Here is a 14,162-nt window from a genome sequence, read left to right on the forward strand (position 1 = left end):
CTATACGTCCCAAAGTAGCAACATTCTGGGAAAGAGTTCTAAACAAAATCAAAACCATCATAGGCATGCATATTCCCTTTTTGCCAGAGACCTTGCTCCTAAACACATGGGCATTAACAGGAGGTACACAGATTAAGACACAAACTACGTCTGAAGCAGGCCGCAGCCTAAAGAGAGTGGAAAATTACCAGAGGGAGCCAGTTTGAGGCTCATACATGTATCAAAATTATGTAGCATGATGTTAGTTAACCAATGACAAGTCTGTAACTATGGCATGTGATTTAGTTATGTGTTCTGCCTGACAATAATGTATTTAAGCAAGTTGCTGTTTGTGTTAGGGGGCTCAGTTTCTTTGAGTGGCAGAAGTCACGCTGAGCTCTAGCCGGCCAATAAAATTGCTTTCCTTCCTGAACCTTTGTTGGTCTCAATCCTGCACGACTCTTGAAGCTGCAACATTCTTGGGGGCTCGTCCGGGATTTGAGGGGGCTTTTGGGGTCCCCCTTGACCCTCAAGTCGGTGCAGGCCGGCCCCGGAGAGAGAGGGACTCCGTGGGCACCACCCGACTGTTTTTGGGATCGGATACCGTCACTCTTCCGGCTGTTGGCAGCACCTCTTGCGGCGACCCGGATGACAAGGCAGGAACGATTGCCCTGAGGGAGTCCCGGGACTGGTGAGTATAGTAACTGAGGGACCGTTCCTCTTTTAGGGACGAAGAGGGGCCTGATCACCCCCTAGCACAGCCCAAGTAGGAGAGTCAGAGGGACTCATCCGAACCCACTGGTGCTGTAGGTTTGGGTTGGAAACTCGTCGTGTGTGTGATGTGAGTGGAACGCCGCAAGGCGATCGGTGTGTGAAGCACGTGCGTAGGGACTCCTGAGAAGCAGACCCCTTACTGCCTCCTTGCCGTTTACTTTCCCTAGATTGTCTTGTTTCGTCTCTGTGTATTATGGGTGGTTCATCTTCCAAGCCAACTCCGCTAGAGTTGGTACTGAAACATTTCCAGGAGGTTTATGGGAATTGGATAAAGTCAGGGGAAAGTGTAACTCCTGAAACTTTGGAAACCCTATGTATGGTAGAATGGCCTACTTTTGATTTAGGATGGCCTTTGGAGGGCACATTCGAAGAGTCTATTGCTCTTGATGTATACCATTTTGTTCTCAAACATCATGATGATCAGATAGTATATGTCCAGGCTTGGCATTATATTTGTATGCACCCCCCACCCTGGGTTAAAAAGCGGCAGAGAGGCAGGGCTAAGAAAATGGAGGCACGGCTCCTGGTCCTTGATGGGGGGGAAGCAGGCCCACGACCGGGAGGACTACAGCCACAGGGAAGTCTCTATCCAGTTCTACCTGCTAGGGGAGCCCCAGTCAGCCCCGCTGCGCCACTCGATGCTAGCCTCCGCCCAAAGACGAAGTTAGTGCAACAGGCCCCAGAAGACAAAATGTCTCCTCCGCCCCATGTGCCTGAGGAAGGGGAAGGAAGTAGGAGGACGTCCCCGCTGGTGACGCGGTCACAGGCACAGGCGCAGAAAAAGCAGGCTGAGGGAGAAAGTGCAGAAGAGGAGGGGATTCAGATGCCATCGTTAGAAGGAGAGGCCACTAATACTTGCCCCTTAAAGGAGACTGTGGATCCCAGAACAGGAGCCACCCGGCTAATTCACCAACCATTTACCACCACTGATTTATACAATTGGAAGACCCAGACCCCTTCATTCTCGGAGCAACCTGAGCCAGTGACCACTTTATTTGGGTCGATCATTAATAGCCACCAGCCAACCTGGCAGAACTGCAATCAGCTCCTGGTCACATTCTTTAATACTGAGGAGCATAAGCGTATAATTCAGGGGGCAAAGAAATGGTTGTTGACCTTTAAAAAGGACGGTGAAAATGAAGAAACTATATTAAAGGCTGCTTTCCCAGTAGAAGATCCAGTGTGGGACCCCAATAATAAGGACCATAAGGATAGATTGGCTATATATCAACAGGCTATACTGAAAGGAATACAGGCGGCCGGGAAGAAAGCAACAGATATGCGTAAGATACAGGAATGCCATCAAAAACCTAATGAGCCTCCTGGGGCATTTCTAGAGAGAATTTACGAAACTTATCGGCAATACACGCCATTTGACCCAGAAGCAGAGGAGAATAAAAGGATGGTTCTTACCACCTTTGTCAGTCAGGCAGCAGGGGACATAAGAAGGAAATTACAGAAACAAGATGGCTTCCTAGGCATGAATATAGAGCAGATCCTGGAGATAGCACATAAAACTTTTATTAACAGGGAACAGGAAGAAAGGAGGCAAAGTGAGAGGAAAATGAAGAAGAAAGCAGAGTTGTTAGCAGTAGCCCTGACGCAATTTCCACAGCGCGGGGCACCCCAAGGAAGGGGAAGGGGAGCCGGGATTGGAAGAAGGGTTCAGAGGCCCCTGGGCCCCAATCAATGTGCCTACTGCCACCAAGAGGGCCATTGGAAGAACGAGTGTAGAGAAAGGTTGCAGAATGTCAGAGGACGTGGAAGGGGACGAGGTGATTACCGAGGAAGAAGAGATGGCTACGGGAATCAGGGAGTAGTAAGTGAAGGATTGTATGAGAGACGTGGGCCGACCGTGGCGGCAGCCCTAAATGAGGATGGATACAGATGGGAAGTTGAAGATGAAGAGGAGTGGGAAGCATAGGACAGACCGGGCACCTTCAGTCTTGGCCCCCAGGAGCCCATGGTCGAAGTTTCTGTAGGGGGCCAAAATATATCTTTCTTAGTAGATACAGGGGCTGAACATTCAGTTGTAACACAGCCAGTGGCTCCGGTCACAGGAAAAACAATAGTTGTAAGGGGGTCAACAGGGGCTTGCCAGAGACAACCTTTCCTGGCTGCCCAGACTTGTAATCTTGGCTCACATGTTGTGCACCACCAGTTCTTATATGTGCCCCAGTGCCCTGTCCCATTGCTAGGTCGAGACCTGCTGTCTAAATTGCGGACTACCATTTCATTTGAAAAACCAGAAGATGTGATCCTAGGAATCGGCTCCCCTGCTATGAGTTCCGTAGATACAAGAGCATACGTATTAGAGTGCCCTCTAGAGGAAGAATGGAGGCTCTACCAGCTTAGGGGCAGTGAACAATCACCTTCACTCTCACAAGAATGGAATCGATTTCCAGGGGTCTGGGCAGAAGACATTCCCCCAGGTTTGGCAAGGCTCCATACTCCTATAGTAGTCCAGAAAGAACCTGGAGCCCAACCCATCCGTATAAGACAATATCGTCTTCCTACTGCAGCAATACAGGGCATACAGAAACATCTAGACCACCTCCTCAAGTACGGCATCCTAAAGGAGTGTCAGTCTCCCTGGAACACCCCCTTGCTGCCAGTCCAGAAGCCAGGAGGGGACTATAGGCCAGTGCAAGATCTGTGGGCAGTTAACCAATGAACTGTAACAATCCACCCTACGGTGCCTAACCCTTACACCTTGTTAGGTCTTGTCCCGCAGAGGGCGAGCTATTTTAGCGTTTTGGACCTCAAAGACGCGTTCTTCTGTTTGAGGCTCGCCCCTGTTAGCCAGCCCCTCTTTGCCTTCCAATGGGAAGATCACCATACAAGTCGTAAGTTACAGTATACCTGGACAAGGCTTCCCCAAGGCTTCAAGAATAGCTCTGTGCTATTTGGCCAAGCATTGGCCCAAGACTTAGCTCAATTTCCCCTTGACCCTGAACAAGGAGTGTTGCTTCAATATGTTGATGACTTGATGGTGATAGAAGTGGGATGGGAGGCATGCTATGAAGCTACTCAGAAGCTACTTGAAGTACTCCATGAGGCAGGCTATAAAGTGTCTCGAAAGAAGGCCCAGTTATGCCAGCCCTGAGTAAAGTATTTAGGCTTTGAAATATCAGAAGGAACGAGATCTCTGGGACACGAGCGTAAGGAAGCTGTTTGTTCCATTCCAGAACCCAAGTCCCGTAGGCATGTGAGGGAGTTTCTAGGATCTGCAGGTTATTGTAGGATACGGGTTCCTAATTTTGCTGAAATAGCACGGCCACTATATGAAGCCACTAAGGGGGGAGAACATGACCTATTCTTATGGGGAGAAGAGCAGAGGCAAGCCTTCAGAACTTTAAAGCAATAACTGTTAGAGACTCCAGTTCTTGGCCTGCCAGATCTTATGAAGCCCTTCTGTCTCTTTGTGCATGAGCGAAACGGCACTGCAGCTGGTGTATTAACTCAGCGTTTAGGAAACTGGGAACGACCTGTGGCCTACCTGTCAAAACAGTTAGATGTTGTGGCAAAAGGCTGGCTAGCCTGCCTCCGTGCAGTAGCAGCCACAGCAGAGCTGGTTAAAGATTCGCAGAAGCTGACTTTAGGACAGAAGGTCTGTGTTAAGGTTCCCCATTCAGTAGTTGCCCTGATGGACTATAGGGGGAGCTATTGGTTCACAAATGTTCGCATGACTCGATATCAGGGGCTTTTGTGCAAGAACCCACAGGTTGAGATCGGGGTGATTAATGCCCTTAACCCAGCATCACTACTCCCTGTTAGTGATGAATGTCCAGAACATGACTGTCTCCAGACTATGGATGAAGTATATTCTAGTCGAAAGGACCTGACTGATGTTCCCATGCCGAACTCAGACATTGACTACTTTACTGATGGCAGCAGTTTCGTTGACCAGGGAATAAGACGTGCGGGGTATGCTGTTGTCACCCATGTGAAAGTAATTGAGGCCAAGCCCCTACCTGCTAATACCTCTGCCCAAAAGGCGGAACTCATTGCCTTAACAAGGGCCCTTCAACTGGCCGAAGGATTAAAGGTTAATGTCTGGACTGACTCAAAATACGCTTTCCTTACTCTGCATGCTCATGGGGCACTATATAAAGAGAAAGGCCTTATCACTGTCTCTGGGAAGGGAATTAAGAATGGCCCTGAAATTCTGCAGTTGCTTCAGGCTGTCCATGCCCCGCTGAAGGTAGCGGTGATGCACTGTCGGGCACACCAGAAACCATTAAGTCCTGTAGCTAAGGGAAACCGGTGGGCAGATGAGGCTGCAAAGGCAGCCGCTAGGGAAGAATATTTGCAACCGTCTCCTCTTCAATGCCCTGTTTTCCAAGTCCGAGTGTCCGAATGGACCCCTAAATACTCTCAAGAGGAGGAAGATTGGGCCAGTACACAGAATGTCCAGCGACAACATGGATGGCTGCAATTCCCTGATGGGAGACTCTTTGTACCAGAGTCAATTGCTCATGCTATAGTGCGGACTGCCCATGAAGCCACACATTATGGAAAATCTGCATTAGCTGAACTGTTAAACAGGGACTTGTACATTGCTAAGTTGCATGGACTGTGTGCGGCAATATCTAGAAGTTGTGCTGTCTGTGCCAGAAATAATCCCCGACAAGGGCCAGGTCCTCCTCCTGGGTTCCAGCCCCCTGGGTCTCTGCCATTTCAATCACTGGTAGTAGATTTCACTGAATTGCCACGGTGCCAGGTCTTTCGATATCTGTTGGTGTTTGTAGATTCCTATTCTGGGTGGGTAGAAGCCTTTCCAACAAAAACTGAGAAGGCAGGGGAAGTTATCAGGTGCCTACTTCGGGAAATTATTTGTAGGTGGGGCCTGCCAGCCATAATTGGGAGTGACAACGGCCCAAGTTTTATTGACAAAATAGTCCAGGGTGTGTCTAGATTGCTAGGAATCCGATGGAAGTTGCACACAGCATACAGACCTCAAAGTAGTGGTCAGGTGGAAAGAATGAATAGGACCCTCAAAACTCAATTAGCAAAAGTCTGTCAGGAAACTGGTCTGCAGCGGCCTCAAGCCCTGCCCATAGTTCTTTTTCAAGTTCGTTGTCGGCCAAATAAGCGTACAAAATTATCCCCATTTGAACTGATGTTCAGCAGACCAGCCCCTATCTTGCAAGGTGTAACAGGAGACCCCTGTCAGCTAGGAGATCTGGTACTCAGGGAACAAGTTATGGCACTAGGCAAAACGTTACTGCAACTTCGGAAGTATGTAGGGGAACAACAACCCCTCCCTGTGTTTAACCCGGTGCACAAGTATCAGCCAGGGGATGAAGTCTGGGTGAAAGACTGACGTGTAACTCCCCTGGGGCCTAAGTGGAGGAGTCCGTATGTTGTTTTATTAGCCACCCCCACAGCAGTTAAGGTAGAAGGCATTGCAGCGTGGGTTCACTGGACTAATGTTAAACCAGCTGCTGCACCTTGGGTTTCAGAGGCGCACCCAGATGATCCCCTTCGCCTCCGCCTGAAGAGAATACCCTCCGGATCCAGGTCTACCGGGAACAGCTAGATTCGCAGGTTCCAGTAACTCTGTACCCGCATACAACAGACGCTGCCAGGTCCATAGCAGGAGGAGGCTCTGGTCTAGTCACCCCGGAAGCTGACTAGTCTACCCACAGCTGAAGCTTAGATCGTTGGTGGATCTCACCCATGAAGTAATATCCTTTATAGTGTTTTGTACTCATTGTATATTGTTGCAGATTGCCTACTTGGCCTCTGGTCCGCTTTTACTTTCTACTGTTCTTTTTACATAGACATAGGTTGTGCAGCCGGTCAGTTATTGAGATTTGTCCCACTTGCAACTGCCAGCATTATGGATATAAGCCCTGTCTTAATTGTATGCAGCCTACTCCTTTTACCCACCCACTCTAATTTATGTTCTCATTGTTATGGCCATAAGCGAGGGAATCGAGTGTTCTATTCGCTTGCCACTATTAATGAGCTGTGTTATCAACGTCTCAGTGCATCTCCGTGTCAGAGATGGGGGAAATGGTATATTATGGCCCGTTCACAGAATAGAGTTGGTTGTTCTCATCCCACGTGGGTCTGTTTCTTACCCACTGCACGTTGGGCCCCAATTATAAAAAAGGCCAGAACAAAGGCTTCTAAGGTTCCTGAAGCACCTCTGCCTGCAATCACTGCTAGACCTTCATCGGTGGTGTATTCCTCTTTGTATCAGGAGGTGGCACAAGAAGTACCAGTCCCAGTTCCTGGACGGAATCTCTTTCTAACACTGGCAGAACAAATAGCCGCTTCCCTAAATGTTACTGATTGTTGGGTATGTGGGGGACCTCTTATGAGTGAGCAATGGCCTTGAGTGGCAATAGAAGTTACTCCTGAAATGTTAACTCAATGGAATCATTCTGTGAGGACTGCTCATCAGATTTGGCCACATAGTTGGGCTTTAGCCTCCCCCGTTATTGGCACCTTTTGTCTTACCCGATCCCAGGTTGCCAATTATACGATCCGAGTCGGTGAAACCCCTTGCCGAACTGCCCTGGTGGTTAATGCAAGTGACATGAAGGCTATTTGGTGGACTGATGGGCAGGTGCCCCTGACAGGTAATCCCTGGGTGAACCATACCCTCCTAAAGTCCTATTGGGAGAGCCCTCAAAGCCTGACTCATTCTTGGGATGCCCCTGATGGTCTATACTGGGTATGTGGGTCCACCGCTTGTTCCCTACTCCCCCGAAGATGGACAGGCTCCTGCACAATACAAACTATACGACCGGGGTTTTTCCTTTTACCCAACCAGCTGGGTCAGACCCTGGGAATCCCTTTGTTCGATGATTTACAACACTCTAAGCGGTCAATAGACATCGGGGGAACTCAATGGGGAGATGAGTGGCCTCCACAGTGAATTATAGAGTACTATGGCCCCGCTACGTGGGCTCAAGATGGGTCTTGGGGCTATTGAACTCCAGTTTATATGTTAAACCGCATAATCCGGCTTCAAGCAGTCCTTGAAATAATAACAAACCAGACTGCTTCAGCCCTTGAACTTCTGGCCCGACAGCAGACTCAGATGAGAGCTGCTATTTATCAAAATAGATTGGCTTTAGACTACTTGCTGGCAGAGGAAGGAGGTGTATGTGGGAAATTTAATTTAACTGATTGCTGCCTTCGTATTGATGACAATGGGCAAGCGGTCACAGATATAGCTTCTAACATCCGTAAGATATCCCATGTACCTGTACAAATGTGGAAATCAGCCTGGGATGCTGGATGGTGGGATTCATTGTTTGGAGGTGGTTGGTGGAGACAACTTCTGCTCTTTGTGGGATGTGCTTTAGTTGGAGTTATCCTACTCCCCTGCTGTATTCCCTGCATTATACGTCTTATACAGTCTACTGTTTCGAAAATGACAATGTTGGCGACCCCAGTGTCAACCCCGCCCACAAGGGAATTTGCCCCTAGTGCACACTTAATGACATTCACCTCACTGTCCTCAGAACGGGTTCGCTTAATAAAAAATTTACACAAAATGCAACCTACCCCGGAGGAGGGGCAGTGGGAGGAAAACTTATAGACCAGAACCAGAGAAGTAGCTGCGGCTCTATGTTTGTAATTCGGCCCACTTCCGCTCTGCTTCATCGGCCAAAAGGGGGGAAATGAAGCAGGCCACAGCCTAAAGAGAGTGGAAAATTACCAGAGGGAGCCAGTTTGAGGCTCATACATGTATCAAAGTTATGTAGCATGATGTTAGTTAACCAATGACAAGTCTGTAACTATGGCATGTAATTTAGTTATGTGTTCTGCCTGACAAGAATGTATTTAAGCAAGTTGCTGTTTGTGTTAGGGGGCTCAGTTTCTTTGAGTGGCAGAAGCCACGCTGAGCTCTAGCCGGCTAATAAAATTGCTTTCCTTCCTGAACCTTTGTTGGTCTCAATCCTGCACGACTCTTGAAGCTGCAACACGTTGATCCAATTAACAGCTACCAAAGCAGCCATTGCCACTCACTGGAAAAACGTAAATGCTTCAGATCTCTCTCTATGGCAGTGGTTCCCAAAGTGGGCAATACCACCCCCGGGGGGGGCGCTGGAATGATCCAGGTGGGCGGGAGGAGCCTTGGGTGCAATTGGGGGGGGCGTTGAATAAAAATAAGGGGACAGTGGAAGCATAAAGAGACTCCAGAACCTATCTAAAGCAGCCTTTTCCTGCCTGCTCCTGGTCTTCCCTGGGATCAGGGAGGGAGGGGAGGTGGAGAGGGGTCCCCACAGCCAATCACAGCTATGCAATGCATGTGCACCCTTGTAAGGCTGGTGTTGCTGCTGGGCTATTGCGTGGTGGGTGCTGCTGGCCTCTGGCTTCAGGCCTTCAGCTGCTGCTGTTCTATGCCTGCCTTGGCCTGCCTGGCTGCGTGGATCGTGGTGGACTCTACCTGGACTGAAGAAGACATCTAAAAGGTAAGATATGGTGGAAATACATATTTTTTAAAAGGAGGATATTAGTAAAAGATTCTTTTAAATTAGTGTCCCTTTACTTTAGGTTGGGTGGCCTGCTTGGGGTGTGCAAATTTGTCACTGCATCTTTTTGTCCACTTCTTGAAGGTAGATTTCCAGTGGGGTGCTGAATATTTTTTTTCTGAAAAGGGAGTGGTAGGCCAAATAAGTTTGGGAACCTCTGCTCTATGGCATAAAAATTATGGGACAATTATACTATGGCTGCCATTACAGATACTCTCTCACGTATAGACCCTCAGGTGACATCAAGAGACTTTATACCTAGCTGGTACCCAGTCTTAGAATACCTAATGAAACAACAAGAAATCCCCAAAAGACTTAAAGATCTAGATCTGTGGTAAATTGGAAGTATAGAATTCCACTATATCACCTCATAACATGATTATTATCGATATCTCCACTACTAGGTATACACATCCAGTTCCACATGCTCATGTACAACAACATATAATAGGATGGATATTCAATATAGTAAGATATAACCACAGGAGCCTCGTGGCGCAGAGTGGTACGCTGCAGTACTGCAGCCCAAGCTCTGTTCACGACCTGAGTTCGATCATGGCGGAAGCCAGGTTCAGGTAGCCGGCTCTAGGTTGACTCAGCCTTCCATCCTTCCGAGGTCGGTAAAATGAGTACCCAGATTCCTGGGGGTAAAGTGTAGATGACTGGGGAAGGCAATGGCAAACCACCCCATAACAAAAAGTCTGCCAAGAAAACATCGTGATGCGACATCCCCCCATGGGTCAGTAATGACTTGGCGCTTTACCTTTAAGATATAACCATTGCTATATGATCAAATATGAATTGTAAATATGTTATTTATGAATGTATGAATGTATAATAATTTAGAAAATGTATACTGAATGTAACAATTGTTTATAGATACCTACCCTTGTAAAAGTTATTTGTATTGTTGAGATTTTGAAAACAATAAACAGAATTTGAAAAAAAATCATGTAAGGAGCACATAAATGAGCCCTTGAGGCCACTAACTCAGGGCATCATCCCCCAACCACTCAGACAGGTGATTTTCTGCCCCGCTACTTAAAAAACCATCCCTAGACAAAAATGATGTGGCCAATTACTGGCCAGTTTCTAATATGTCCTTTCTGGGCAAAATGATTATGAAAGCAGTAGACCAACTCCAGGTCTTCTTTGGACCCTTTTCAGTCTAGCCAGGCTATGTGATGGAGATGGCTCTGGTGGTTTTAGTTGATGATCTCCGTTGCAAAAAATGCTTTCCACAAACTCCGTCTAGTCTGGAGGATTGCCACCTACCTCAACATGGCCAGTTTGGTCTCCTGGATCCATGCCACAGTAACATTTGGACTTGACTACTGTAATGCACTGTTCATAGGACTTCCCTCTAAGTTAACTCGGAGACTCCATTTGGTGCAGAATGCAGCTCAGCTATTATTGGGAGCTAGCAGGAGTATGAATATTACTCCCATCCTGCAGTTAGTCCATTGACTACCTATCAGTTACTGGGCTCAATTCAAGGTGTTGAGTATCACATGCAAAATTCTTCATGGCCGTGGTCTATCATATCTATGGGACCATCTCTGTCTCTATGTTTCGTCATGGCAGCTTTGCTCATCTAAACAGGGCCAACTGTAGGTTCCACCTTGCATATGGGCAAAATGAACAGGGGCTGATACATGTACGTTCTCTGTGGTGGCCCTCACTTTATGGAATGGTCTACCTGAGGAGGTTAGGAAAGCTCTAATTCTCCTGGCTTTCTGCAAACTATGCAAAACTGATTCATTCAAGAGGGCTTTTTTACTCTGATAGGAGTAAGAGTGATCTAAGAGAGATGAATCTGCAAAGGGATAGGGACTACATACTACATACTATCTATTGCTGTAAGTATGATTCTACTGGGTAGTTTCTACGTTGTTCAATATGTCAGTCTTAGAATTGCTTATGCTTTCAGCATTTCTTCAACTCTATATTGGATTTCTACTGGTTTTAAATATTTGCAAATTTGCATGCCATATACATGTTCATTGAACTGTCTTTGAAATTGAGTGTATTGACTCATACTGTGTAATCCACCTTGAGTCTCAGTGAGAAAAGCAGACTATAAATAACATAAACAGACAGACAGACACATTGAATTGCCATTTTTTTAAAAACCTAGAGGAAAAAAAGCTGGGGGGGGGGACAGAATGGCCGCTGCACAAGGGCTGGGGCAAGGAAAATGCAGGGGAAACCTGCCATGTGCAAGCCCTATTGATGCTGTGCTGTATCAGCAGCCCCACAGCAACAAAGAAACTGTTGGAGTAAAGGCAATTCAGCATGCTTGCAGACACCCTGGGGGCACTATTTTTCTCTTTTTAATAGAATCAGGATGTGTGTTCTCCTTACTGAACAGAGATGGCTCTGTGGTGTCTGTAGATAATATGAGAGCTTCCCTTTTATGCTGCAGTAGTTCCTTCCCCTTCCTGGGCCGATTCCACATGACTTACCTGAACCCGGGACGTTGCGCTACATTGCGGATCATGCTGGGGAAAACGTGAAATATCGCGTTTTTGCAACATCGCACAAAACTCGTGCAAGAAAACGCGATATTTTGCATTTTCCCCGGCATGATCCGCAACATAGTGCAATGTCCCAGGTTCAGGTAAGTCGTATGGAATCGGCCCTGCTTTTGTTCTCTCTCTGTCTCTTCTCGACCATCCAAAAAACAGGGTGCAAGCTCAGGCATGGCCACCATTCACACACATTCACTTACGTGATGTTGAATTAGTTGATTACTTACCTGGGAAACAGAATTCTTTTAAAATCAGGTTTCTTGATGCTTCTACTACAGTTAGGGTTGTCAACTCTGGACTAGGAAATTCCTGGATAATTGGGGTGGATTCTGGGGAGGACAGGGTTTGTGGAGAGGAGGGACCCCTTCAGGGTATTGTGCCATAGACTCCAACTTCCAAAGTAGCTATTTTTTCCAGAGGGACTGATCTCTGTAGTCTGGAGATCAATTGTGATTCTGGGAGATCTCCAGGCTCCACCTGGAGATTGGCAACCCAAACTACAATTACTGTGACCTTTGTATTCATTAGAGTAAGTTCTCTTTCTACATTATTTTTGTTTTGTTTTGCAGCATTTCCCACCAACAGTTCACTGCTTCACAACCCTGCTATATAAACCATAATTCCCAGCAGAAACCACATAAAACCATCCCCATGTGGATTTAATCCTAATCTCAGGCAAGAACAAATTGCAGCAGGGCAAGTTAAAATCAATATTCAATACAACAATTTGAAAAGTATTTTTTTTAATTGAAGTTAGGATCAGATGTGAAAGATGAAAATACAGGATATGGATAACATAGAATCCAGGCAGGGTTATAGCTATAAGTAGAGATTAAAATTGCTGGGAATTATGAAACCATGGGGTGAGGGGGGGCACATGTCTCATTTTTGCCACCTGAGAGGTAAGGGGAAAAAATAAAAACTGAAGACAGAAAACAAATTCTGTAGTTAACAAACCAAACTAGACTTTGTTCGACACGGTTTTTCTCACTCAAAAAGAAAAGATCAAGATGGGTAGCCCTGTTAGTCTGTCCGTAGCAGTGGAAAAGAGCAAGAGTCCAGTAGCACCTATAAGACTAACAAAATTAGTGGTAGGGTATGAGCTTTCGTGAGCCACAGCTCATTTCCTCAGTGTATCTCAGGGCAGGGCAAGGCAAATGTCCCCTGAAGTTCTAGGACAAACCCAGGCATAGAGGATAGCTAGTGTTAACCATGTCTCAGAGAGTTCAAAGACTTCCAGAGTCTTTCTTGAGAAGTTGTCTGGGACATTTCTGTAAAGGATGGTTCCAAGATCTGGCTGAGGATCAGATAGCAAAGCAGTATATGGAAAGGCAAAAGTAGATAACACAAATCAAAAGTCAGCATAGTGTAATATATGATCCACGGCTTGAATGAAGTAGGGCATACAATGATTTATTTATATCCCCTTTTCCTCTGTACTGAGGACCCAAAACTCCTCATTCTCCTGTCCTCTAGGTTAGGCAGAGAGACAGAGGGAGGGGAAACCGTCCTTGTATGAGGTGAGACTGATGGTAAAGCAATCCTTTGAGACAAAATTTTTCATTGCTTCAGAAGTTCACCAGGGATCTAAGACAGAATGTAGGAGAATAAAAGCCAGATAGACAACTGTTCTGAACAGAACTCTGTTTATAGACACAAATAATGTTATAATGTGTAAAATGAAAATAAAATTCATTTGTGTGAAAAAGATTTAATCAATAATTTAGTACTATAGTAAAATGAGACAAAGGTTTTTTTTTAATTACCATCGTCATTTTGTTCTGCTGTCTAAAGAAAAGTGGTTAAAGAAGATGAAAGCATACAGCATCTCTGGCTCCAGGAAATGCTCGCTGAAAGTTTATTTATCTTTTATCTAACATTTATTAACCTTGGATTAGAGGAACAGCCTCTTGTAATTATGGGAGCTGTTCTGTTTGCTGCCATCAGCATTGAGGCTGGTAAAACTTTAAATTACCGGCTGACCACCCTGGAGTGCAAGCATTGAATTTGCCACATCTCTTGAGGTAGCACTTTTGGAGGATTATCCCAAAAGATGACATTCAAGCACACACATTATCTGCATGTTCACAGAGAGAGGAAAGAAGATTTATGTTTGCAACTACAAGGTCACTTTCTGCCCCTGGAGAGATTTCAAGATCAATAAAACCAGGGTGGCCTTCCTAAAGCCTCCTATTTTGGTCAACTGGGAAGTGGCTGGTTTGAAGGTCTGCTATTAAACACCTATCATCTTGATGCCTACCACAGACAGATCCTATAGTGATCGCCTGTCTCCACCCTAACACTGTTTTTCAAGAGCCCAAATCGCCGTGGGGTTTGGGCTCTTGATAACCAGTACAGAGGGGAGGATAGAAACTCCTCT

The 14,162-nt window shown here is 46.3% G+C and overlaps 1 pseudogene; it reads left to right on the top strand.

Moving 5' to 3' along the window:
• Window positions 1-1,261: 1,261 nt before the first annotated feature.
• LOC129335131 (uncharacterized) lies at window positions 1,262-6,295 on the top strand (annotated as a pseudogene).
• Window positions 6,296-14,162: the final 7,867 nt, after the last annotated feature.

The sequence above is a fragment of the Eublepharis macularius genome, chromosome 8 (genome assembly GCF_028583425.1).
Source record: "Eublepharis macularius isolate TG4126 chromosome 8, MPM_Emac_v1.0, whole genome shotgun sequence".
NCBI classification, from domain to species: Eukaryota; Metazoa; Chordata; class Lepidosauria; order Squamata; family Eublepharidae; genus Eublepharis; species Eublepharis macularius.